At 40.1% G+C, this 25604-nt stretch overlaps 10 non-coding genes across 10 annotated transcripts; all 10 read right to left on the bottom strand.

Moving 5' to 3' along the window:
• Positions 1 to 915: 915 nt before the first annotated feature.
• Trnan-guu (transfer RNA asparagine (anticodon GUU)) lies at positions 916 to 989 on the bottom strand. Its single transcript has one exon. It is a non-coding gene; the product is annotated as a tRNA-Asn (tRNA).
• Positions 990 to 1123: 134 nt separating this feature from the next.
• Trnan-guu (transfer RNA asparagine (anticodon GUU)) lies at positions 1124 to 1197 on the bottom strand. Its single transcript has one exon. It is a non-coding gene; the product is annotated as a tRNA-Asn (tRNA).
• A 2625-nt stretch (positions 1198 to 3822) lies between these two features.
• Positions 3823 to 3896, bottom strand: Trnan-guu (transfer RNA asparagine (anticodon GUU)). Its single transcript has one exon. It is a non-coding gene; the product is annotated as a tRNA-Asn (tRNA).
• A 134-nt stretch (positions 3897 to 4030) lies between these two features.
• On the bottom strand, positions 4031 to 4104 carry Trnan-guu (transfer RNA asparagine (anticodon GUU)). The gene has a single exon. It is a non-coding gene; the product is annotated as a tRNA-Asn (tRNA).
• A 1378-nt stretch (positions 4105 to 5482) lies between these two features.
• Trnan-guu (transfer RNA asparagine (anticodon GUU)) lies at positions 5483 to 5556 on the bottom strand. Its single transcript has one exon. It is a non-coding gene; the product is annotated as a tRNA-Asn (tRNA).
• A 134-nt stretch (positions 5557 to 5690) lies between these two features.
• On the bottom strand, positions 5691 to 5764 carry Trnan-guu (transfer RNA asparagine (anticodon GUU)). The gene has a single exon. It is a non-coding gene; the product is annotated as a tRNA-Asn (tRNA).
• Positions 5765 to 8184: 2420 nt separating this feature from the next.
• On the bottom strand, positions 8185 to 8258 carry Trnan-guu (transfer RNA asparagine (anticodon GUU)). Its single transcript has one exon. It is a non-coding gene; the product is annotated as a tRNA-Asn (tRNA).
• Positions 8259 to 8392: 134 nt separating this feature from the next.
• Positions 8393 to 8466, bottom strand: Trnan-guu (transfer RNA asparagine (anticodon GUU)). Its single transcript has one exon. It is a non-coding gene; the product is annotated as a tRNA-Asn (tRNA).
• A 1378-nt stretch (positions 8467 to 9844) lies between these two features.
• Positions 9845 to 9918, bottom strand: Trnan-guu (transfer RNA asparagine (anticodon GUU)). The gene has a single exon. It is a non-coding gene; the product is annotated as a tRNA-Asn (tRNA).
• Positions 9919 to 10052: 134 nt separating this feature from the next.
• Positions 10053 to 10126, bottom strand: Trnan-guu (transfer RNA asparagine (anticodon GUU)). Its single transcript has one exon. It is a non-coding gene; the product is annotated as a tRNA-Asn (tRNA).
• Between the last annotated feature and the right edge of the window lie 15478 nt (positions 10127 to 25604).

Here is a 25604-nt window from a genome sequence, read left to right as displayed (position 1 = left end):
TTTGGGTCTAAAACTAGATTGAAGAACAGAGAATCAGTCTCAAGATCTTTTCAAATATCAAAATATCTTTAAAAAAAACAACTAATTCGTCCCTGAGTGGGCTTGAACCACCAACCTTTCGGTTAACAGCCGAACGCGCTAACCGATTGCGCCACAAAGACAGACACTCACTAGCCTTTGTCATTACGACTTAAACCAAAGCAGAAGTTTGGGTCTAAAACTAGATTGAAGAACAGAGGATCAGTCTCAAGATCTTTTCAAATATCAAAATATCTTTAAAAAAAGAAACTAAATCGTCCCTGAGTGGGCTTGAACCTCCAACCCTTTCGTTAACAGCCGAACGCGCTAACCGATTGCGCCACAGAGACAGACACTCGCCAGCCTTTGTCGTTACGACTTAAACCAAAGCAGAAGTTTGGGTCTAAAACTAGATTGAAGAACAGAGAATCAGTCTCAAGATCTTTTCAAATATCAAAATATCTTTAAAAGAAAAAACTAAATCGTCCCTGGGTTGGCTTGAACCACCAACCTTTCGGTTAACAGCCGAACGCGCTAACCGATTGCGCCACAGAGACAGACACTCAACAGCCTTTGGCGTTACGACTTAAACCAAAGCAGAAGTTTGGGTCTAAAACTAGATTGAAGAACAGAGAATCAGTCTCAAGATCTTTTCAAATATCAAAATATCTTTAAAAAACAAAACTAAATCGTCCCTGGGTGGGCTTGAATCACCAACCTTTCGGTTAACAGCCGAACGTGCTAACCGATTGCTCCACAGAGACAGGCACTCACCAGCCTTTGTCGTTACGACTTAAACCAAAGCAGAAGTTTGGGTCTAAAACTAGATTGAAGAACAGAGAATCAGTCTCAAGATCTTTTCAAATATCAAAATATCTTTAAAAAAAAAAACAAAATCGTCCCTGGGTGGGCTTGAACCACCAACCTTTCGGTTAACAGCCGAACGCGCTAACCGATTGCGCCACAGAGACAGACACTCACCAGCCTTTGTCGTTACGACTGAAACCAAAGCAGAAGTTTGGGTCTAAAACTAGATTGAAGAACAGAGAATCAGTCTCAAGATCTTTTCAAATATCAAAATATATTTAAAAAAAAAGAAATAAATCGTCCCTGGGTGGGCTTGAACCACCAACCTTTCGGTTAACAGCCGAACGCGCTAACCGATTGCGCCACAGAGACAGACACTCACCAGCCTTTGTCGTTACGACTTAAACCAGATCAGAAGTTTGGGTCTAAAACTAGATTGAAGAACAGAGAATCAGTCTCAAGATCTTTTCAAATATCAAAATATCTTTAAAAAAAAAGAAATAAATCGTCCCTTGGTGGGCTTGAACCACCAACCTTTCGTTTAACAGCCGATCGCGCTAACCGATTGCGGCACAGCGACAGACACTCACCAGCCTTTGTCATTGCGACTTAAACCAAAGCAGAAGTTTGGGTCTAAAACTAGATTGAAGAACAGAGAATCAGTCTCAAGATCTTTTCAAATATCAAAATATCTTTTAAAAAAAAGAAATAAATAGTCCCTGGGTTGGCTTGAACCACCAACCTTTCGGTTAACAGCCGAACGCGCTAACCGATTGCGCCACAGAGACAGACACTCAACAGCCTTTGTGGTTATGACTTAAACCAAAGCAGAAGTTTGGGTCTAAAACTAGATTGAAGAACAGAGAATCAGTCTCAAGATCTTTTCAAATATCAAAATATCTTTAAAAAAAAAACTAAATCGTCCCTGGGTGTGCTTGAACCACCAACCTTACGGTTAACAGCCAAACGCGCTAACCGATTGCGCCACAGAGACAGACATCAGCAGCCTTTGTCGTTACGACTTAAACCAGATCAGAAGTTTGGGTCTAAAACTAGATTGAAGAACAGAGAATCAGTCTCAAGATCTTTTCAAATATCAAAATATCTTGAAAAAAAAAGAAATAAATCGTCCCTGGGTGGGCTTGAACCACCAACCTTTCGGTAAACAGCCGAACGCGCTAACCGATTGCGTCACAGAGACAGACACTCAGCAGTCATTGTTATTACGACTTAAACCAAAGCAGAAGTTTGGGTCTAAAACTAGATTGAAGAACAGAGAATCAGTCTCAAGATCTTTTCAAATATCAAAATATCTTTAAAAAAAAAAGAAATAAATCGTCCCTGGGTGGGCTTGAACCACCAACCTTTCGTTTAACAGCCGAACGCGCTAACCGATTGCAGCACAGAGACAGACACTCACCAGCCTTTGTCATTACGACTTAAACCAAAGCAGAAGTTTGGGTCTAAAACTAGATTGAAGAACAGAGAATCAGTCTCAAGATCTTTTCAAATATCAAAATATCTTTAAAAGAAAAAATTAAATCGTCCCTGGGTTGGCTTGAACCACCAACCTTTCGGTTAACAACCGAACGCGCTAACCGATTGCGCCACAGAGACAGACACTCACCAGCCTTTGTCGTTACGACATAAACCAAAGCAGAAGTTTGGGTCTAAAACTAGATTGAAGACCAGAGAATCAGTCTCAAGATCTTTTCAAATATCAAAATATCTTTAAAAAAAAAAACTAATTCGTCCCTGAGTGGGCTTGAACCACCAACCTTTCGGTTAACAGCCGAACGCGCTAACCGATTGCGCCACAGAGACAGACACTCGCCAGCCTTTGTCATTACGACTTAAACCAAAGCAGAAGTTTGGGTCTAAAACTAGATTGAAGAACAGAGAATCAGTCTCAAGATCTTTTCAAATATCAAAATATCTTTAAAAAAAAAGAAATAAATCGTCATTGCGTGGGCTTGAACCACCAACCTATCGATTAACAGCCGAACGCGCTAACCGATTGCGCCACAGAGACAGACACGCACCAGCCATTGTTATTACGACTTAAACCAAAGCAGAAGTTTGGGTCTAAAACTAGATTGAAAAACAGAGAATCAGTCTCAAGATCTTTTCAAATATCAAAATATCTTTAAAAAAAAAGAAATAAATCGTCCCTGGGTGGGCTTGAACCACCAACCTTTCGGTTAACAGCCGAACGCGCTAACCGATTGCGCCACAGAGATAGACACTCACCAGCCTTTGGCGTTACGACTTAAACCAAAGCAGAAGTTTGGGTCTAAAACTAGATTGAAGAACAGAGAATCAGTCTCAAGATCTTTTCAAATATCAAAATATCTTTAAAAAAAAAGAAATAAATCGTCATTGCGTGGGCTTGAACCAACAACCTATCGATTAACAGCCGAACGCGCTAACCGATTGCGCCACAGAGACAGACACGCACCAGCCATTGTTATTACGACTTAAACCAAAGCAGAAGTTTGGGTCTAAAACTAGATTGAAAAACAGAGAATCAGTCTCAAGATCTTTTCAAATATCAAAATATCTTTAAAAAAAAAGAAATAAATCGTCCCTGGGTGGGCTTGAACCACCAACCTTTCGGTTAACAGCCGAACGCGCTAACCGATTGCGCCACAGAGATAGACACTCACCAGCCTTTGGCGTTACGACTTAAACCAAAGCAGAAGTTTGGGTCTAAAACTAGATTGAAGAACAGAGAATCAGTCTCAAGATCTTTTCAAATATCAAAATATCTTTAAAAAAAAAAACTAATTCGTCCCTGAGTGGGCTTGAACCACCAACCTTTCGGTTAACAGCCGAACGCGCTAACCGATTGCGCCACAGAGATAGACACTCACCAGCCTTTGGCGTTACGACTTAAACCAAAGCAGAAGTTTGGGTCTAAAACTAGATTGAAGAACAGATAATCAGTCTCAAGATCTTTTCAAATATCAAAATATCTTTAAAAAAAAAGAAATAAATCGTCCCTGGGTGGGCTTGAACCACCAACCTTTCGGTTAACAGCCGAACGCGCTAACCGATTGCGCCACAGAGACAGACACTCACCAGCCTTTGTCGTTACGACTTAAACCAAAGTAGAAGTTTGGGTCTAAAACTAGATTGAAGAACAGAGAATCAGTCTCAAGATCTTTTCAAATATCAAAATATCTTTAAAAAAAAAGAAATAAATCGTCCCTGGGTGGGCTTGAACCACCAACCTTTCGGTTAACAGCCGAACGCGCTAACCGATTGCGCCACAGAGACAGACACTCACCAGCCTTTGTCGTTACGACATAAACCAAAGCAGAAGTTTGGGTCTAAAACTAGATTGAAGACCAGAGAATCAGTCTCAAGATCTTTTCAAATATCAAAATATCTTTAAAAAAAAAAACTAATTCGTCCCTGAGTGGGCTTGAACCACCAACCTTTCGGTTAACAGCCGAACGCGCTAACCGATTGCGCCACAGTGACAGACACTCGCCAGCCTTTGTCATTACGACTTAAACCAAAGCAGAAGTTTGGGTCTAAAACTAGATTGAAGAACAGAGAATCAGTCTCAAGATCTTTTCAAATATCAAAATATCTTTAAAAAAAAAGAAATAAATCGTCCCTGGGTGGGCTTGAACCACCAACCTTTCGGTTAACAGCCGAACGCGCTAACCGATTGCGCCACAAAGACAGACACTCACTAGCCTTTGTCATTACGACTTAAACCAAAGCAGAAGTTTGGGTCTAAAACTAGATTGAAGAACAGAGGATCAGTCTCAAGATCTTTTCAAATATCAAAATATCTTTAAAAAAAGAAACTAAATCGTCCCTGAGTGGGCTTGAACCTCCAACCTTTTCGTTAACAGCCGAACGCGCTAACCGATTGCGCCACAGAGACAGACACTCGCCAGCCTTTGTCGTTACGACTTAAACCAAAGCAGAAGTTTGGGTCTAAAACTAGATTGAAGAACAGAGAATCAGTCTCAAGATCTTTTCAAATATCAAAATATCTTTAAAAGAAAAAACTAAATCGTCCCTGGGTTGGCTTGAACCACCAACCTTTCGGTTAACAGCCGAACGCGCTAACCGATTGCGCCACAGAGACAGACACTCAACAGCCTTTGGCGTTACGACTTAAACCAAAGCAGAAGTTTGGGTCTAAAACTAGATTGAAGAACAGAGAATCAGTCTCAAGATCTTTTCAAATATCAAAATATCTTTAAAAAAAAAGAAATAAATCGTCCCTGGGTGGGCTTGAACCACCAACCTTTCGGTTAACAGCCGAACGCGCTAACCGATTGCGCCACAGAGATAGACACTCACCAGCCTTTGGCGTTACGACTTAAACCAAAGCAGAAGTTTGGGTCTAAAACTAGATTGAAGAACAGAGAATCAGTCTCAAGATCTTTTCAAATATCAAAATATCTTTAAAAAAAAAAACTAATTCGTCCCTGAGTGGGCTTGAACCACCAACCTTTCGGTTAACAGCCGAACGCGCTAACCGATTGCGCCACAGAGATAGACACTCACCAGCCTTTGGCGTTACGACTTAAACCAAAGCAGAAGTTTGGGTCTAAAACTAGATTGAAGAACAGATAATCAGTCTCAAGATCTTTTCAAATATCAAAATATCTTTAAAAAAAAAGAAATAAATCGTCCCTGGGTGGGCTTGAACCACCAACCTTTCGGTTAACAGCCGAACGCGCTAACCGATTGCGCCACAGAGACAGACACTCACCAGCCTTTGTCGTTACGACTTAAACCAAAGTAGAAGTTTGGGTCTAAAACTAGATTGAAGAACAGAGAATCAGTCTCAAGATCTTTTCAAATATCAAAATATCTTTAAAAAAAAAGAAATAAATCGTCCCTGGGTGGGCTTGAACCACCAACCTTTCGGTTAACAGCCGAACGCGCTAACCGATTGCGCCACAGAGACAGACACTCACCAGCCTTTGTCGTTACGACATAAACCAAAGCAGAAGTTTGGGTCTAAAACTAGATTGAAGACCAGAGAATCAGTCTCAAGATCTTTTCAAATATCAAAATATCTTTAAAAAAAAAAACTAATTCGTCCCTGAGTGGGCTTGAACCACCAACCTTTCGGTTAACAGCCGAACGCGCTAACCGATTGCGCCACAGAGACAGACACTCGCCAGCCTTTGTCATTACGACTTAAACCAAAGCAGAAGTTTGGGTCTAAAACTAGATTGAAGAACAGAGAATCAGTCTCAAGATCTTTTCAAATATCAAAATATCTTTAAAAAAAAAGAAATAAATCGTCCCTGGGTGGGCTTGAACCACCAACCTTTCGGTTAACAGCCGAACGCGCTAACCGATTGCGCCACAAAGACAGACACTCACTAGCCTTTGTCATTACGACTTAAACCAAAGCAGAAGTTTGGGTCTAAAACTAGATTGAAGAACAGAGAATCAGTCTCAAGATCTTTTCAAATATCAAAATATCTTGAAAAAAAAAGAAATAAATCGTCCCTGGGTGGGCTTGAACCACCAACCTTTCGGTAAACAGCCGAACGCGCTAACCGATTGCGTCACAGAGACAGACACTCAGCAGTCATTGTTATTACGACTTAAACCAAAGCAGAAGTTTGGGTCTAAAACTAGATTGAAGAACAGAGAATCAGTCTCAAGATCTTTTCAAATATCAAAATATCTTTAAAAAAAAAAGAAATAAATCGTCCCTGGGTGGGCTTGAACCACCAACCTTTCGTTTAACAGCCGAACGCGCTAACCGATTGCAGCACAGAGAGAGACACTCACCAGCCTTTGTCATTACGACTTAAACCAAAGCAGAAGTTTGGGTCTAAAACTAGATTGAAGAACAGAGAATCAGTCTCAAGATCTTTTCAAATATCAAAATATCTTTAAAAGAAAAAATTAAATCGTCCCTGGGTTGGCTTGAACCACCAACCTTTCGGTTAACAACCGAACGCGCTAACCGATCGCGCCACAGAGACAGACACTCACCAGCATTTGGCGTTACGACTTAAACCAAAGCAGAAGTTTGGGTCTAAAACTAGATTGAAGAACAGAGAATCAGTCTCAAGATCTTTTCAAATATCAAAATATCTTTAAAAAAAAAGAAATAAATCGTCATTGCGTGGGCTTGAACCACCAACCTATCGATTAACAGCCGAACGCGCTAACCGATTGCGCCACAGAGACAGACACGCACCAGCCATTGTTATTACGACTTAAACCAAAGCAGAAGTTTGGGTCTAAAACTAGATTGAAAAACAGAGAATCAGTCTCAAGATCTTTTCAAATATCAAAATATCTTTAAAAAAAAAGAAATAAATCGTCCCTGGGTGGGCTTGAACCACCAACCTTTCGGTTAACAGCCGAACGCGCTAACCGATTGCGCCACAGAGATAGACACTCACCAGCCTTTGGCGTTACGACTTAAACCAAAGCAGAAGTTTGGGTCTAAAACTAGATTGAAGAACAGAGAATCAGTCTCAAGATCTTTTCAAATATCAAAATATCTTTAAAAAAATAGAAATAAATCGTCCCTGGGTGGGCTTGAACCACCAACCTTTCGGTTAACAGCCGAACGCGCTAACCGATTGCGCCACAAAGACAGACACTCACCAGCCTTTGTCGTTACGACTTAAACCAGATCAGAAGTTTGGGTCTAAAACTAGATTGAAGAACAGAGAATCAGTCTCAAGATCTTTTCAAATATCAAAATATCTTTAAAAAAAAAGAAATAAATCGTCATTGCGTGGGCTTGAACCAACAACCTATCGATTAACAGCCGAACGCGCTAACCGATTGCGCCACAGAGACAGACACGCACCAGCCATTGTTATTACGACTTAAACCAAAGCAGAAGTTTGGGTCTAAAACTAGATTGAAAAACAGAGAATCAGTCTCAAGATCTTTTCAAATATCAAAATATCTTTAAAAAAAAAGAAATAAATCGTCCCTGGGTGGGCTTGAACCACCAACCTTTCGGTTAACAGCCGAACGCGCTAACCGATTGCGCCACAGAGATAGACACTCACCAGCCTTTGGCGTTACGACTTAAACCAAAGCAGAAGTTTGGGTCTAAAACTAGATTGAAGAACAGAGAATCAGTCTCAAGATCTTTTCAAATATCAAAATATCTTTAAAAAAAACAACTAATTCGTCCCTGAGTGGGCTTGAACCACCAACCTTTCGGTTAACAGCCGAACGCGCTAACCGATTGCGCCACAGAGATAGACACTCACCAGCCTTTGGCGTTACGACTTAAACCAAAGCAGAAGTTTGGGTCTAAAACTAGATTGAAGAACAGATAATCAGTCTCAAGATCTTTTCAAATATCAAAATATCTTTAAAAAAAAAGAAATAAATCGTCCCTGGGTGGGCTTGAACCACCAACCTTTCGGTTAACAGCCGAACGCGCTAACCGATTGCGCCACAGAGACAGACACTCACCAGCCTTTGTCGTTACGACTTAAACCAAAGTAGAAGTTTGGGTCTAAAACTAGATTGAAGAACAGAGAATCAGTCTCAAGATCTTTTCAAATATCAAAATATCTTTAAAAAAAAAGAAATAAATCGTCCCTGGGTGGGCTTGAACCACCAACCTTTCGGTTAACAGCCGAACGCGCTAACCGATTGCGCCACAGAGACAGACACTCACCAGCCTTTGTCGTTACGACATAAACCAAAGCAGAAGTTTGGGTCTAAAACTAGATTGAAGACCAGAGAATCAGTCTCAAGATCTTTTCAAATATCAAAATATCTTTAAAAAAAAAAACTAATTCGTCCCTGAGTGGGCTTGAACCACCAACCTTTCGGTTAACAGCCGAACGCGCTAACCGATTGCGCCACAGTGACAGACACTCGCCAGCCTTTGTCATTACGACTTAAACCAAAGCAGAAGTTTGGGTCTAAAACTAGATTGAAGAACAGAGAATCAGTCTCAAGATCTTTTCAAATATCAAAATATCTTTAAAAAAGAAGAAATAAATCATCCCTGGGTGGGCTTGAACCACCAACCTTTCGGTTAACAGCCGAACGCGCTAACCGATTGCGCCACAAAGACAGACACTCACTAGCCTTTGTCATTACGACTTAAACCAAAGCAGAAGTTTGGGTCTAAAACTAGATTGAAGAACAGAGGATCAGTCTCAAGATCTTTTCAAATATCAAAATATCTTTAAAAAAAGAAACTAAATCGTCCCTGAGTGGGCTTGAACCTCCAACCCTTTCGTTAACAGCCGAACGCGCTAACCGATTGCGCCACAGAGACAGACACTCGCCAGCCTTTGTCGTTACGACTTAAACCAAAGCAGAAGTTTGGGTCTAAAACTAGATTGAAGAACAGAGAATCAGTCTCAAGATCTTTTCAAATATCAAAATATCTTTAAAAGAAAAAACTAAATCGTCCCTGGGTTGGCTTGAACCACCAACCTTTCGGTTAACAGCCGAACGCGCTAACCGATTGCGCCACAGAGACAGACACTCAACAGCCTTTGGCGTTACGACTTAAACCAAAGCAGAAGTTTGGGTCTAAAACTAGATTGAAGAACAGAGAATCAGTCTCAAGATCTTTTCAAATATCAAAATATCTTTAAAAAAAAAGAAATAAATCGTCCCTGGGTGGGCTTGAACCACCAACCTTTCGGTTAACAGCCGAACGCGCTAACCGATTGCGCCACAGAGATAGACACTCACCAGCCTTTGGCGTTACGACTTAAACCAAAGCAGAAGTTTGGGTCTAAAACTAGATTGAAGAACAGAGAATCAGTCTCAAGATCTTTTCAAATATCAAAATATCTTTAAAAAAAAAAACTAATTCGTCCCTGAGTGGGCTTGAACCACCAACCTTTCGGTTAACAGCCGAACGCGCTAACCGATTGCGCCACAGAGATAGACACTCACCAGCCTTTGGCGTTACGACTTAAACCAAAGCAGAAGTTTGGGTCTAAAACTAGATTGAAGAACAGATAATCAGTCTCAAGATCTTTTCAAATATCAAAATATCTTTAAAAAAAAAGAAATAAATCGTCCCTGGGTGGGCTTGAACCACCAACCTTTCGGTTAACAGCCGAACGCGCTAACCGATTGCGCCACAGAGACAGACACTCACCAGCCTTTGTCGTTACGACTTAAACCAAAGTAGAAGTTTGGGTCTAAAACTAGATTGAAGAACAGAGAATCAGTCTCAAGATCTTTTCAAATATCAAAATATCTTTAAAAAAAAAGAAATAAATCGTCCCTGGGTGGGCTTGAACCACCAACCTTTCGGTTAACAGCCGAACGCGCTAACCGATTGCGCCACAGAGACAGACACTCACCAGCCTTTGTCGTTACGACATAAACCAAAGCAGAAGTTTGGGTCTAAAACTAGATTGAAGACCAGAGAATCAGTCTCAAGATCTTTTCAAATATCAAAATATCTTTAAAAAAAAAAACTAATTCGTCCCTGAGTGGGCTTGAACCACCAACCTTTCGGTTAACAGCCGAACGCGCTAACCGATTGCGCCACAGAGACAGACACTCGCCAGCCTTTGTCATTACGACTTAAACCAAAGCAGAAGTTTGGGTCTAAAACTAGATTGAAGAACAGAGAATCAGTCTCAAGATCTTTTCAAATATCAAAATATCTTTAAAAAAAACGAAATAAATCGTCCCTGGGTGGGCTTGAACCACCAACCTTTCGGTTAACAGCCGAACGCGCTAACCGATTGCGCCACAAAGACAGACACTAACTAGCCTTTGTCATTACGACTTAAACCAAAGCAGAAGTTTGGGTCTAAAACTAGATTGAAGAACAGAGGATCAGTCTCAAGATCTTTTCAAATATCAAAATATCTTTAAAAAAAGAAACTAAACCGTCCCTGAGTGGGCTTGAACCTCCAACCTTTTCGTTAACAGCCGAACGCGCTAACCGATTGCGCCACAGAGACAGACAGTCACCAGCCTTTGTCGTTACGACTTAAACCAAAGCAGAAGTTTGGGTCTAAAACTAGATTGAAGAACAGAGGATCAGTCTCAAGATCTTTTCAAATATCAAAATATCTTTAAAAAAAAAAACTAATTCGTCCCTGGGTGGCCTTGAACCACCAACCTTTCGGTTAACAGCCGAACGCGCTAACCGATTGCGCCACAGAGACAGACACTCACCAGCCTTTGTCGTTACGACTTAAACCAAAGCAGAAGTTTGGGTCTAAAACTAGATTGAAGAACAGAGAATCAGTCTCAAGATCTTTTCAAATATCGAAATATCTTTAAAAAAAAAGAAATAAATCGTCCCTGGGTGGGCTTGAACCACGAACCTTTCGGTTAACAGCCGAACGCGCTAACCGATTGCGGCACAGAGACAGACACTCACCAGCCTTTGTCATTACGACTTAAACCAAAGCAGAAGTTTGGGTCTAAAACTAGATTGAAGAACAGAGAATCAGTCTCAAGATCTTTTCAAATATCAAAATATCTTTAAAAGAAAAAACTAAATCGTCCCTGGGTTGGCTTGAACAACCAACCTTTCGGTTAACAGCCGAACGCGCTAACCGATTGCGCCACAGAGACAGACACTCACCAGCCTTTGTCGTTACGACTTAAACCAAAGCAGAAGTTTGGGTCTAAAACTAGATTGAAGAACAGAGAATCAGTCTCAAGATCTTTTCAAATATCGAAATATCTTTAAAAAAAAAGAAATAAATCGTCCCTGGGTGGGCTTGAACCACGAACCTTTCGGTTAACAGCCGAACGCGCTAACCGATTGCGGCACAGAGACAGACACTCACCAGCCTTTGTCATTACGACTTAAACCAAAGCAGAAGTTTGGGTCTAAAACTAGATTGAAGAACAGAGAATCAGTCTCAAGATCTTTTCAAATATCAAAATATCTTTAAAAGAAAAAACTAAATCGTCCCTGGGTTGGCTTGAACAACCAACCTTTCGGTTAACAGCCGAACGCGCTAACCGATTGCGCCACAGAGACAGACACTCACCAGCCTTTGTCGTTACGACTTAAACCAAAGCAGAAGTTTGGGTCTAAAACTAGATTGAAGAACAGAGAATCAGTCTCAAGATCTTTTCAAATATCAAAATATCTTTAAAAAAAAAAGAAATAAATCGTCCCTGGGTGGGCTTGAACCACGAACCTTTCGGTTAACAGCCGAACGCGCTAACCGATTGCGCCACAGAGACAGACACTCACCAGCCTTTGTCGTTACGACATAAACCAAAGCAGAAGTTTGGGTCTAAAACTAGATTGAAGACCAGAGAATCAGTCTCAAGATCTTTTCAAATATCAAAATATCTTTAAAAAAAAAAACTAATTCGTCCCTGAGTGGGCTTGAACCACCAACCTTTCGGTTAACAGCCGAACGCGCTAACCGATTGCGCCACAGAGACAGACACTCGCCAGCCTTTGTCATTACGACTTAAACCAAAGCAGAAGTTTGGGTCTAAAACTAGATTGAAGAACAGAGAATCAGTCTCAAGATCTTTTCAAATATCAAAATATCTTTAAAAAAAAAGAAATAAATCGTCCCTGGGTGGGCTTGAACCACCAACCTTTCGGTTAACAGCCGAACGCGCTAACCGATTGCGCCACAAAGACAGACACTCACTAGCCTTTGTCATTACGACTTAAACCAAAGCAGAAGTTTGGGTCTAAAACTAGATTGAAGAACAGAGGATCAGTCTCAAGATCTTTTCAAATATCAAAATATCTTTAAAAAAAGAAACTAAATCGTCCCTGAGTGGGCTTGAACCTCCAACCTTTTCGTTAACAGCCGAACGCGCTAACCGATTGCGCCACAGAGACAGACACTCGCCAGCCTTTGTCGTTACGACTTAAACCAAAGCAGAAGTTTGGGTCTAAAACTAGATTGAAGAACAGAGAATCAGTCTCAAGATCTTTTCAAATATCAAAATATCTTTAAAAAAAATGAAATAAATCGTCCCTGGGTGGGCTTGAACCACCAACCTTTCGGTTAACAGCCGAACGCGCTAACCGATTGCGTCACAGAGACAGACACTCACTAGCCTTTGTCATTACGACTTAAACCAAAGCAGAAGTTTGGGTCTAAAACTAGATTGAAGAACAGAGGATCAGTCTCAAGATCTTTTCAAATATCAAAATATCTTTAAAAAAAGAAACTAAATCGTCCCTGAGTGGGCTTGAACCTCCAACCTTTTCGTTAACAGCCGAACGCGCTAACCGATTGCGCCACAGAGACAGACAGTCACCAGCCTTTGTCGTTACGACTTAAACCAAAGCAGAAGTTTGGGTCTAAAACTAGATTGAAGAACAGAGGATCAGTCTCAAGATCTTTTCAAATATCAAAATATCTTTAAAAAAAAAAACTAATTCGTCCCTGGGTGGCCTTGAACCACCAACCTTTCGGTTAACAGCCGAACGCGCTAACCGATTGCGCCACAGAGACAGACACTCACCAGCCTTTGTCGTTACGACTTAAACCAAAGCAGAAGTTTGGGTCTAAAACTAGATTGAAGAACAGAGAATCAGTCTCAAGATCTTTTCAAATATCAAAATATCTTTAAAAAAAAAGAAATAAATCGTCCCTGGGTGGGCTTGAACCACCAACCTTTCGGTTAACAGCCGAACGCGCTAACCGATTGCGGCACAGAGACAGACACTCACCAGCCTTTGTCATTACGACTTAAACCAAAGCAGAAGTTTGGGTCTAAAACTAGATTGAAGAACAGAGAATCAGTCTCAAGATCTTTTCAAATATCAAAATATCTTTAAAAGAAAAAACTAAATCGTCCCTGGGTTGGCTTGAACAACCAACCTTTCGGTTAACAACCGAACGCGCTAACCGATTGCGCCGCAGAGACAGACACTCACCAGCATTTGGCGTTACGACTTAAACCAAAGCAGAAGTTTGGGTCTAAAACTAGATTGAAGAACAGAGAATCAGTCTCAAGATCTTTTCAAATATCAGAATATCTTTAAAAAAAAAGAAATAAATCGTCCCTGGGTGGGCTTGAACCACCAACCTTTCGGTTAACAGCCGAACGCGCTAACCGATTGCGCCACAGAGATAGACACTCACCAGCCTTTGGCGTTACGACTTAAACCAAAGCAGAAGTTTGGGTCTAAAACTAGATTGAAGAACAGAGAATCAGTCTCAAGATCTTTTCAAATATCAAAATATCTTTAAAAAATAAGAAATAAATCGTCCCTGGGTGGGCTTGAACCACCAACCTTTCGGTTAACAGCCGAACGCGCTAACCGATTGCGGCACAGAGACAGACACTCACTAGCCTTTGTCATTACGACTTAAACCAAAGCAGAAGTTTGGGTCTAAAACTAGATTGAAGAACAGAGAATCAGTCTCAAGATCTTTTCAAATATCAAAATATCTTTAAAAAAAGAAACTAAATCGTCCCTGGGTGGGCTTGAACCACGAACCTTTCGGTTAACAGCCGAACGCGCTAACCGATTGCGCGACAGAGACAGACACTCGCCAGCCTTTGTCATTACGACTTAAACCAAAGCAGAAGTTTGGGTCTAAAACTAGATTGAAGAACAGAGAATCAGTCTCAAGATCTTTTCAAATATCAAAATATCTTTAAAAGAAAAAACTAAATCGTCCCTGGGTTGGCTTGAACCACCAACCTTTCGGTTAACAGCCGAACGCGCTAACCGATTGCGCCACAGAGACAGACACTCAACAGCATTTGGCGTTACGACTTAAACCAAAGCAGAAGTTTGGGTCTAAAACTAGATTGAAGAACAGAGAATCAGTCTCAAGATCTTTTCAAATATCAAAATATCTTTAAAAAAATAGAAATAAATCGTCCCTGGGTGGGCTTGAACCACCAACCTATCGGTTAACAGCCGAACGCGCTAACCGATTGCGCCGCAGAGACAGACACGCACCAGCCATTGTTATTACGACTTAAACCAAAGCAGAAGTTTGGGTCTAAAACTAGATTGAAGAACAGAGAATCAGTCTCAAGATCTTTTCAAATATCAAAATATCTTTAAAAAAAAAAACTAATTCGTCCCTGGGTGGGCTTGAGCCACCAACTTTTCGATTAACAGCCGAACGCGCTAACCGATTGCGCCACAGAGACAGACACTCACCAGCCTTTGTCATTACGACTTAAACCAAAGCAGAAGTTTGGGTCTAAAACTAGATTGAAGAACAGAGAATCAGTCTCAAGATCTTTTCAAATATCAAAATATCTTTAAAAAAAAAGAAATAAATCGTCCCTGGGTGGGCTTGAACCACCAACCTTTCGGTTAACAGCCGAACGCGCTAACCGATTGCGGCACAGAGACAGACACTCACCAGCCTTTGTCATTACGACTTAAACCAAAGCAGAAGTTTGGGTCTAAAACTAGATTGAAGAACAGAGAATCAGTCTCAAGATCTTTTCAAATATCAAAATATCTTTAAAAAAAACAACTAAATCGTCCCTGGGTGGGCTTGAACCTCCAACCTTTCGGTTAACAGCAGAAAGCGCTAACCGATTGCGCCACAGTGACAGACACTCACCAGCCTTTGTCGTTACGACTTAAACCAAAACAGAAGTTTGGGTCTAAAACTAGATTGAAGAACAGAGAATCAGTCTCAAGATCTTTTCAAATATCAAAATATCTTTAAAAGAAAAAACTAAATCGTCCCTGGGTGGGCTTGAACCACCAACCTTTCGGTTAACAGCCGAACGCGCTAACCGATTGCGCCACAGAGACAGACACTAACCAGCCTTTGTCATTACGACTTAAACCAAAGCAGAAGTTTGGGTCTAAAATTAGATTGAAGAACAGAGAATCAATCTCAAGATCTTTTCAAATATCAAAATATCTTTAAGAAAAAAAACTAAATCGTCCCTGGGTGGGCTTGAACCACCAACCTTTCGGTTAACAGCCGAACGCGCTAACCGATTGCGCCACAGAGACAGACACTAACCAGCCTTTGTCGTTACGACTTAAACCAAACCAGAAGTTTGGGTCTAAAACTAGATTGAAGAACAGAGAATCAGTCTCAAGATCTTTTCAAATATCAAAATATCTTTAAACAAAAAAACTAAATCGTCCCTGGGTGGGCTTGAACCACAAACATTTCGGTTAACAGCCGAACGCGATAACCGATTGCGCCACAGAGACAATTGGTGTCTACAGATTGTCATTACACCTTAAATCAACGTAGAAGTTGGTACATTGGACTTGATTAACGACCAGAGAACAAGAAACTGAGGTGGTGGCGGTGGTGGGTGGTGGGAGTGGCTTACTATTTTACTTGTTTCAGTCATTTGACTGCGTCCATGCTGGAGCACCGCATTTAGACGAGGAATTCGACCCAGGATTTATTCTTTGTAAGCCTAGTACTTGTTGTATCGTTGTTTTTGCTGAACCGCGAGGTTACGGTTATCAAGCGATGTTGGCGGGGACAAACACAGACACACAAACACACACACATATATATACATATATATACGACGGGCTTCTTTCAGTTTCCGTCCACCAAATCCACTGACAAGGCTTTGGTTGGTCTGAGGCTATAGTAGAAGATACTTGCCCAAGGTGCCACGCAGTGGGACTGAACCCGGAACCATGTGGTTGGTAAGCAAGCTACTCACCACACAGCCACTTCTGGGTAGCAATATGTTGATGAGAAAAATACTTCAGTTTGACAGACTTTGGTATAGGTGTGGCTGTGTGGTTCAAAAGTTCGCTTTGCGACCACGTGGCTCCATGTTCGAAATCACTGCGACACACTTTCTAACAGAACCTTGGGAAGAGAACCTACGGGACGGATATTGTGCTGAAGCTCACCACGTACATACATGCCTGTATATACACACACAATCAAACGGTGCAGTAATGACGCATCCCGAATGAGTTGAAAGGTAATGTAATCCAAGGATCGAGTAAGAAATCTACGAATCAGGTACATGAAAAGAAATATTCAGCGCTTTGATGCAGAACGAGCGGCATGGCCAGTGGTAGGTCTCGAACCACGCATCTTGAATCCTTGGCTCCGCTGCTGCTCTCCCTTTCTCTCTGCTGCTTAGAGGGTCTAATATCAGTTTACATCAAGTATTCATTTGTTTGTGTATTCGTTCAGTGTCATTAATTCCTCTCAATTAAACGAGCTTAAGTCAAGCATGTATTCAATTAACCGAGCTTAAGCGAACCATTTATTCAAGATGGAAGTTATGAAAAGTATTTCTTCACAAAACATGTTCTCGTCCGTTTCATCGATTTTATTACTCCCGTTCACACACACACACATACACACACACGTACGTATGTGTCTGTGTATGTATGTATTCCGTATATGTATGTATATATATATATATATATATATATATATATATATATGCATGTATGTATCTATACATACATAGATATCTTTTATCTTTCATCTTTTACTTGTTTCAGTCAATTGACTGCGGCCAAGCTGGAGCAGCGCCGTGAAGGGTTTTAGTCGAACAAATCATTTCAAAATAAGTTTTTCTCGGGAATTTTAGATAGATAAATTCAACATCTTCATCAACTCATCCAGTCTCTTTACATCTGTTGACAAGTTTATGATATTCCGGCGACAAATTTCGTTTCTTGTTGACTGAAGTTCTATCATCCATAGAATCTTCAGAGATATTCTTGGAAGATATTGCGTTTGCGTAGAGAATGTGTGTAACGTGGGATTGCTTGGTGAAAATTATTCCTTCTCAAGATAGACAGACAGACAGATAAGCAGAGAGACAGGCAGACAGAGAGGTAGGCAGACAGAGAGACAGGCAGACAGAGAGGCAGACAGAGAGACAGGCAGATAGGTAGATCTGTACAGGGACAGATCGATAGAAAGATGGATAGGTGCGTGTGTGTGTGTGTGTGTAGACAGTTACGAACGCAGATAGGCACACATACATAAATACATACATGCACATAGAAAAAGTGATACACAGACAGATAAATAGATAGATAAATAGATAGATAGATAGACAGAGAGGGAGAGAGAGAGAGAGAGGGAGGGAAAAAAGTAATAATGAGGGAGAGTAAGATGGTGAGCGCGTGGCGGTAAGGGTCGAGGGGGCGTTTTCTTTTCAAATATGTAACATATAACTCAAAGTGAAACAGGACGAAGAAATTGTTGGTGACTGAGGATCTATTTCACTCTGAAATGCAGAAAGAAGACAAAAGATTACCAGAAAAAGAAGTCAATGCTCGGCATACATTGGCGGAAGAAGGAAATAATAACAGCAAAACGACTAAAAGGAAAACGGAAGCAAGACGAACGCTAAGGATTGTCGGAAAGAGACAGAAACAAACACCGTCGTTTTCGACGGGTACTACGTTAGTATTATAATAAGAACTAATCGCTCTGCACTAGAAAATAACTATCTCAACATACTTTGGGCAAAGAGCCTGAAAATCGTACTACTACTACTACTACTACTACTACTACTACTACTACTACTACTACTACTACTACTACTACTACTACTACTATCACCACCACCACCACTATTACTATTACTGATGATGATATAAATAATAATATTAATGAAGTAATAATAGAGAGGTAATGTAAACATTTTGCAAATTCATTGATAAACAACCTTTGCCAATCTGACACTCTTGCCATCCAAGCATGACCCCTGGAAGGTAATTATTTTCGTGTAACCGTCTCCTTTTCGTTGTAGTCTCAATGGTGTTGCCAAGCGTGAACAAAATGGGGTCCCGTCTCGCACCGATTACCAAGCCCTGCCCGACTACATTTATAGGTGCGTGTATATATATATATATATATATATATATATATATATATATATATATATACATACACACATGTATGTATATGTGCGTCTATATATATATATATATATATATATATATATGAACATACATACATACATACATACATATGGTTATTGCTCCAGATGTTTGTCGTCTTCTTGTGCTTCCTTGTCGTCGATAGCATTTCTGACTTCCCGACCATGACCTCTCATATGACTGTACATTCCCGTTGCAGAAATGTTCTGTCCGATAGAGTGTGTTGAGGATTAACATCGCTGATACAGTCCAGGTCGGCCATATCAGGATTGCTGAAAACAGGGCAGGACTCTTTCTGCAATATCTCACTCATTGCTTTGGCATTTTCTGGGAGATTGCCATTTTCATCAATTAGAGGGACAACAGTGGAGACAGCGACCTTGTGTTTCTTTTCGCAAAAAGAACACATTAGGGTTGAGTTTATACATATATACATACATACATACATACATACATACATACATATATATATATATATATATATATATATATATATATATATATATATATATATATATATATATATATATATATATATATATGCATATATATACATATATACATATATACAAATGTATACATATATATATACATATATATACATACATATGTATATATATATACATGTATATATATGCATAATATACATGTATGAATATATATGTATATGGATATATATATATATATATGTGTGTGTGTGTGTGTGTGTGTGTGTGTGTGTGTGTGTGTGTGTGTGTGTGTGTGTAAATATGTATATGTGAATGTATATGTACATACTTTGAAGTGTGTGTGTATGTATGTACACACACATATTTACACATACACACTTCAGACTAGACACACTTCCAGCATAATTTTATCAAGCAGTGAAGTGTTTCAATAAACAACCACGCACACGTTCACATATTTTTCTGCATTTTTTTCTCTCTGTTAGTATATGTGTGTGTGTTTTTGCATGTGTATATTATAATTCGTACGTGTGTATGTGTGTGTGTGTATGCTTATCCATATATACATGCGTGTGTGTGTGTGTGTGTGTGTGTGTGTGTGTGTGTGTGTGTGTGTGTTTGTGTGTGTGAGTTTATGGCAGTGTGTGATAGTGCTGTGCAACAAACACATGCCAGCGAGCCGAGCCTGTGTGTGTGGCAGCAGCAGCCATTTTGAACAGCTGCTTGCAATGTTTACCTTTCAGCCAGATTTTGTGTGAGACTCGAGAATATCTGCAACGAGCTCACAGCCAGCCTTGCTATCAAAACACGGCCATTTCCTTCTGTGTGACTGTTTCTTCAGCCATTTAAACATACACCCAGCCCACCTTATACGACAATCGGGGGTCGGGTTTAAAAAAATAAGGGTCGTGGCATGGCGAGATGCGCTGGCAGAAGCGGTGGGGGTGAGATGAGGAGATTATTGGAGGTAACAATGATAAAATGTGACGCCATTATCGTGTATTACTTTTGTTGTGGTGTTAGCAGGGGTAAGGTTAGGGGTATGTGGTCATAGGGGTGGGCGGATGGGTAAAAGTTGGGACGATGGGGGGTAGGGATGAGGAGTGCAGTTGCTCGCGTTTTACATTTTGTAATTACTTTTCATTCAAGCACACAGCGAATCTTTTCATACGCAAACACACACACACACACACACACACACCATATATATGTATATATATGTACACACACACACACATATATATATATATATATATATATATATATTTATGTATGCATATGTGTATATATTTATATATGTATGTATTAATACATATATACATACATATGTGGATATATGTGTGTGTAGATATATATATATATATATATATATATATATATATATACACATACACACACACATATATATATATATTCATACAGACAAATACACACACACAAACGCACACACACACACACACACACATATATCTATAAAGAGAGAGAGAGAGAGAGAGAGAGAGAGAGAGAGAGAGAGAGAGAGAGAGAGAGAGAGAGAACGGATACATGCACAGATGGACATGAATATCACACATACACAGACAGGGATGAGTGAACGATTCGCACACACATACAGAAACATCTCGCATCACATACGTATGTATAGAATACATACATACATACATATGTGTGTGTGTGCGCGCGCGCGTGCATTTAATACACAAATAGATATATCGATAGACAGACAGATAAATAAACGACCAGAGAGGCATAAAGACAGAGGCCAAAATTTGAAACCAATATTTATAAACAACGAATATACAGTGTTATTCTTTTATTCTTTTACATGTTTCAATCATTTGACTGTAGCCATGCTGGAGCACCGCCTTTACTCGAGCAAATCGATCCCAGGACTTATTCTTTGTAAGCCTAGTACTTATTCTATCGGTCACTTTCACCAAACCGCTTAGTTACGGGGATGTAAACACACCAGCATCGGTTGTCAAGCGATGTTGGGGGGACAAACACAGACACAAACATATACACACACACACATATATATATATATACATATTTACATATATACGACGGGCTTCTTTCAGTTTCCGTCTACCAAATCCCCTCACACAGCTTTAGTCGGCCTGAGGCTATAGTAGAAGAAACCTGTCCAAGGTGCCACGCAGTGGGACTGAACCCGGTACCATGTGGCTGGTAAAGGATCCAGAAACTAAATTTTCAGTGATCTTAGCCATGTAGGAGAAAATTAGAAGGCCGGAAGTTTTGGAGAGAGAGTAATCGATTAAATTGACCCAGTATATAACTGATACTTATTTTATCGACCCTGGAACGATGGAAGGTACAGTTGATCTGGCAAAAGTTTGAACTCGGAATGTAAAGGTTCGTGACTTGCTTTGACAAGATGTTTTGCCTGGCGTTTTACCGACTGTGCCATCCACCTTCCTGATGCTCCACCGATTCTTATACTTGTGATTTGTTTAAGCTTCAACTGAATAGATTTGATGTCCATATTGGACAGCAGATTGAGTGAGAGAGAGAGAGAGAAAGAAAGAGAGAGAGAGAGAGAAATAAAGAGAGAGAGGAAGAGAGAGGGGGAGAGAGAGATGGGAGTGTGACAGATGTAAAATAGTACCCTCCTCCTCCTTCTCCTCCCCTCCTCCGCCCATTGTTACAGTGATTAACTGAGTAATTAGGCGATAAATTAAAGCAATGTTTGTGGCTTGAGCGCCGTCAGCAGAGAGAGGAAGCAAAACATGAGACGGGAGGGGGCGAAGGGAGGAGAAAAAGAAGAGAAAAGACAAAGAAAACATTTCTCTTTCTCTCCCCTATTCTCTCCCCTATTCTCTCCACCACCGTTGGTTAATTCAGTATTTTGTTTATGGAAATAAGGGCTCATCCCTGGAACTGCCTCAATATTTTACTGAAAGTTGAACAGACGACACCCGATAGCAATGCAGACGACACACGATATTCAGACATCTTGGATTAGTGGATCCCTCGTGAAACAAAAACAATAAGAAAATCGTTTGGGAGGGTTTTGCTTAAGTCCTAGGATCAGAAATTAACGTTCCTCTGTCCATTTCCTCCAACATCTCCAAATACGTTCAGTTAGAAATATCAAGATAGTTAAATTTACAAAATGGCGACACCATTATCCACCAAAATAGTGAATTAGGTGGCACAGTTATGGCAGGGTCGTTTGCTTCATTCCGTCAATGTTTCACTGAGCACTTTGATAATTGTCAAACTAATGAAGGCATTAATAAAAAAGCCAATGTCTGTGGGGAGAAGCTTGCTTCCCAACTACATGGTCCTGAGTTCAGTCCCGTTGCATGGCACCTTGGGTAAGTGTTTTCTACTAGAGCCTAGGGTTAACTAGATCCTTGTGAGTGGTTTTGGTAGATGGAAACTAAAAGAAGCCTGTTGTGTGTGTATATATGTATATATATATATATATATATATATATATATATATATATATATATATATATATATATATATATATATAAGCCCGTTGTATAATATATATATAACGTGACTTTTTTTGTTAGACGCTAATGTGTGATACGAGGGTAATTCAACTGGATTATTATTTTTAGCAAATCCCCGACTATACAGAAGTTTCGTTATTGAGTCGGGCTTCATTCTCCTTGGCAATGAATACAAGCCACAACAGCCACACAGTTGAATATTCTTCTCTACTCTAGGCATAAGGCCCGAAATGTTTGGGGAGGGGGGCCAGTCGATTAGATCCACCCCAGTACGCAACTAGTACTTAATTTATCGATCCCGAAAGGATAAAAGGCAAAGTCGACCTCGGCGGAAATTGAACTCAGAAAATAAAGACAGACGAAATACCGTTAAGCATTTCGCCCGGTGTGCTAACGTTTCTGCCAGCTCCGCCGCCTTTGAATATTGTTATACAGTCACAAAGAATGATATTGAAACACCAGAACATCAAATATTGTCACATGACACCACGCACACACGCACACACGCACGCATACTGTCACACAACTACATCAGACCCATCAAACACTTCTACATCATTAGACCACACCAGCAACCAATACTGTAATCTAGTTCCACAGTGTGGCATCAAAGCACCAAACATTTTCTTCACCGAGATATACCAGACAGCTAAACAACGCAACACAGCAGGCAAATTACTGTCCCGCAACTGTAGCAGAGCATCTCATTGTGTCCCAACATGACAAAACCACCAATTTGCAGTGGAAACATGGTTGCAACTGAAGCGATAAAACAACACAGCTCAATGTTTCTGATACGAGAGGACATCGAGTGATTTGGGGATATTCACGAACAACAACAATAACGACAGCGACGACAGCAAGAAGAAGAAGAAGAAGAAGAAGAAGAAGAAGAAGAAGAAGAAGAAGAAGAAGAAGAAGAAGAAGAAGGAGAAGAAGAAGAAGAAGAAGAAGAAGAAGAAGAAGAAGAACAACAACAACAACAACAACAACAACAACTGGGTAAGATTCATTGCAACAATAACAACAATATTCAAGAAACAAATAATACGATAAACGAGAAACAATAAGCATAAAAATAACGGGAATCGAAATATTGGGAAATATAAGGGACGACAATAAGATGCAGAATCACAAATAGTCAACAAGAACAACAGCAACAACAACAGCAAGAACTGTAAAGGGCGACAACAACTGGCAGAATATTCATTCCTCTAGAAATAAAATTAAAAACACACACACGTACACACAGATATACATACACATATAGACTCACACACACACACACACACACACACACACACACACACACACACACACACACACACACACACACACACATACACACACACACACATAAACACTCATAAACGCATGCATGTGTATACGAATGTGTCAAGGAAAAATGGCAGCCGAACGCGAGTTGAAAGTTGTGTACAGTTTCAATTACATTGGGAGGGTCACGTGACGGCTGTGGAGGGTCAACCGGAAGAAGAAGAAGAAGAAACACCAGGCACAGGTTTTAGAGAGGAAAAACAAAACAAAATTACGCAGGAACTAATGGTGGTCGGACTACTACTACTACTACTACTACTACTACTACTACTACTACTACTACTACTACTACTACTGCTGCTGCTGTCCATCGTGGTGTATCACCGTAATCGAACTTTTAGAAGAGGTCATTCTGAACATTCCTTAATGAATGATTGATCACAAATTTCATCACTGACACCACCACCAACATTATTATCGTTACCACCACTGTCATCGTCATCATCTCCCACCCCCCTGCTTCACCACCACCACCACCACCACCACCATCACCACCATTACTATCATCATCATCATCATCATCATCGTCATCACCACCACCACCACCATTCTCTCTGTCTGTCTCTCTCTCATGAAATCTTTCTCTATTCCTAGTTTTCTGAAGAGTCAGAACTATAAGTATAACTATACATATATAACTATTTATATATATATGTGTGTGTGTGTGTGTATATGTATGTATGTATGTGTTTATCTATCTATCTATCTATCTATCTATCTATCTATCTATCCACATATACATATATACATACATACATACTTATATATATATATATATATATATATATATATATATATATATATATATATATATATATATAGCTATATGTATAAACATACATACACACACACACACACGCACACACAAATATATATATATATGATTATATAATACACTGTAGAATATTGTACTATTAATTTGTGCTAACCCGATGATACCACATGTGACGTCATTGGATAGTTTAAAAACCAATAATGTTTACTGGGGTGTTGGTCACGGTAAGATCGAACAAACTATTGACCAAGGTAACAGGAAATTACTTTGCGACCTCACTCATTCTTTGGGCAGCCGACGTCTTTATTACATTCCTTGGTTTTGGTTCTTTGCATATGGTAAAAAAATCTACGCCATCGAGAATAGAGAGAAAGAGGAAAGAAAGAAAAAGAGATAGATAGATAGAGAGAGAGAGAGAGAGAGAGAGGGGGGATGATGAGGTGTGAGAAGAAGGAGACGAGATGAAAATGTGGAAGAAAATTTGCAGCTGAGTATCCAAAGGTCTTGGAAGAGGTTAAGAAACGTTGAAAAAGCCGACCGTTGACTCATTCTATCAATATTCTTTACAAGAAATTGCCTTTCTTTCGTTTCTGGCATTTTTTTCAACACCATCTTTACTCAACTTTGTCAGCAGACACGAATAAAATTGTAATTTCAGTCACGGTCCGTTAATAAAATTGTAATTTCAGTCACGGTCTTTATCCGTGATGCAACCCGGGTTGTCCGGTTACAAAGGTCGAAACCCTTTCGCCCGCTCAACCTTTCTCATTCCATTTGATGACATGAAAATGTTTATTTTTTTCCTTTTTACTTTCTCTAATTTGTTTTTCTTGGTGGCAGGATTACTTACCTCAGCTACAAGTAAAATTCAAATAGCCATATATATGTTCATCTTCCATAGGCACATAATTCTCTCTCTTAAGACGATGCTGGAGCTGGCCTCGTTTGTT

Source organism: Octopus bimaculoides, chromosome 18, assembly GCF_046866305.1.
Source record: "Octopus bimaculoides isolate indiv1 chromosome 18, ASM4686630v1, whole genome shotgun sequence".
NCBI classification, from domain to species: Eukaryota; Metazoa; Mollusca; class Cephalopoda; order Octopoda; family Octopodidae; genus Octopus; species Octopus bimaculoides.
Note: the sequence above shows the minus strand (reverse complement) of the source record. Positions and strands in the feature narration are given on the sequence as shown.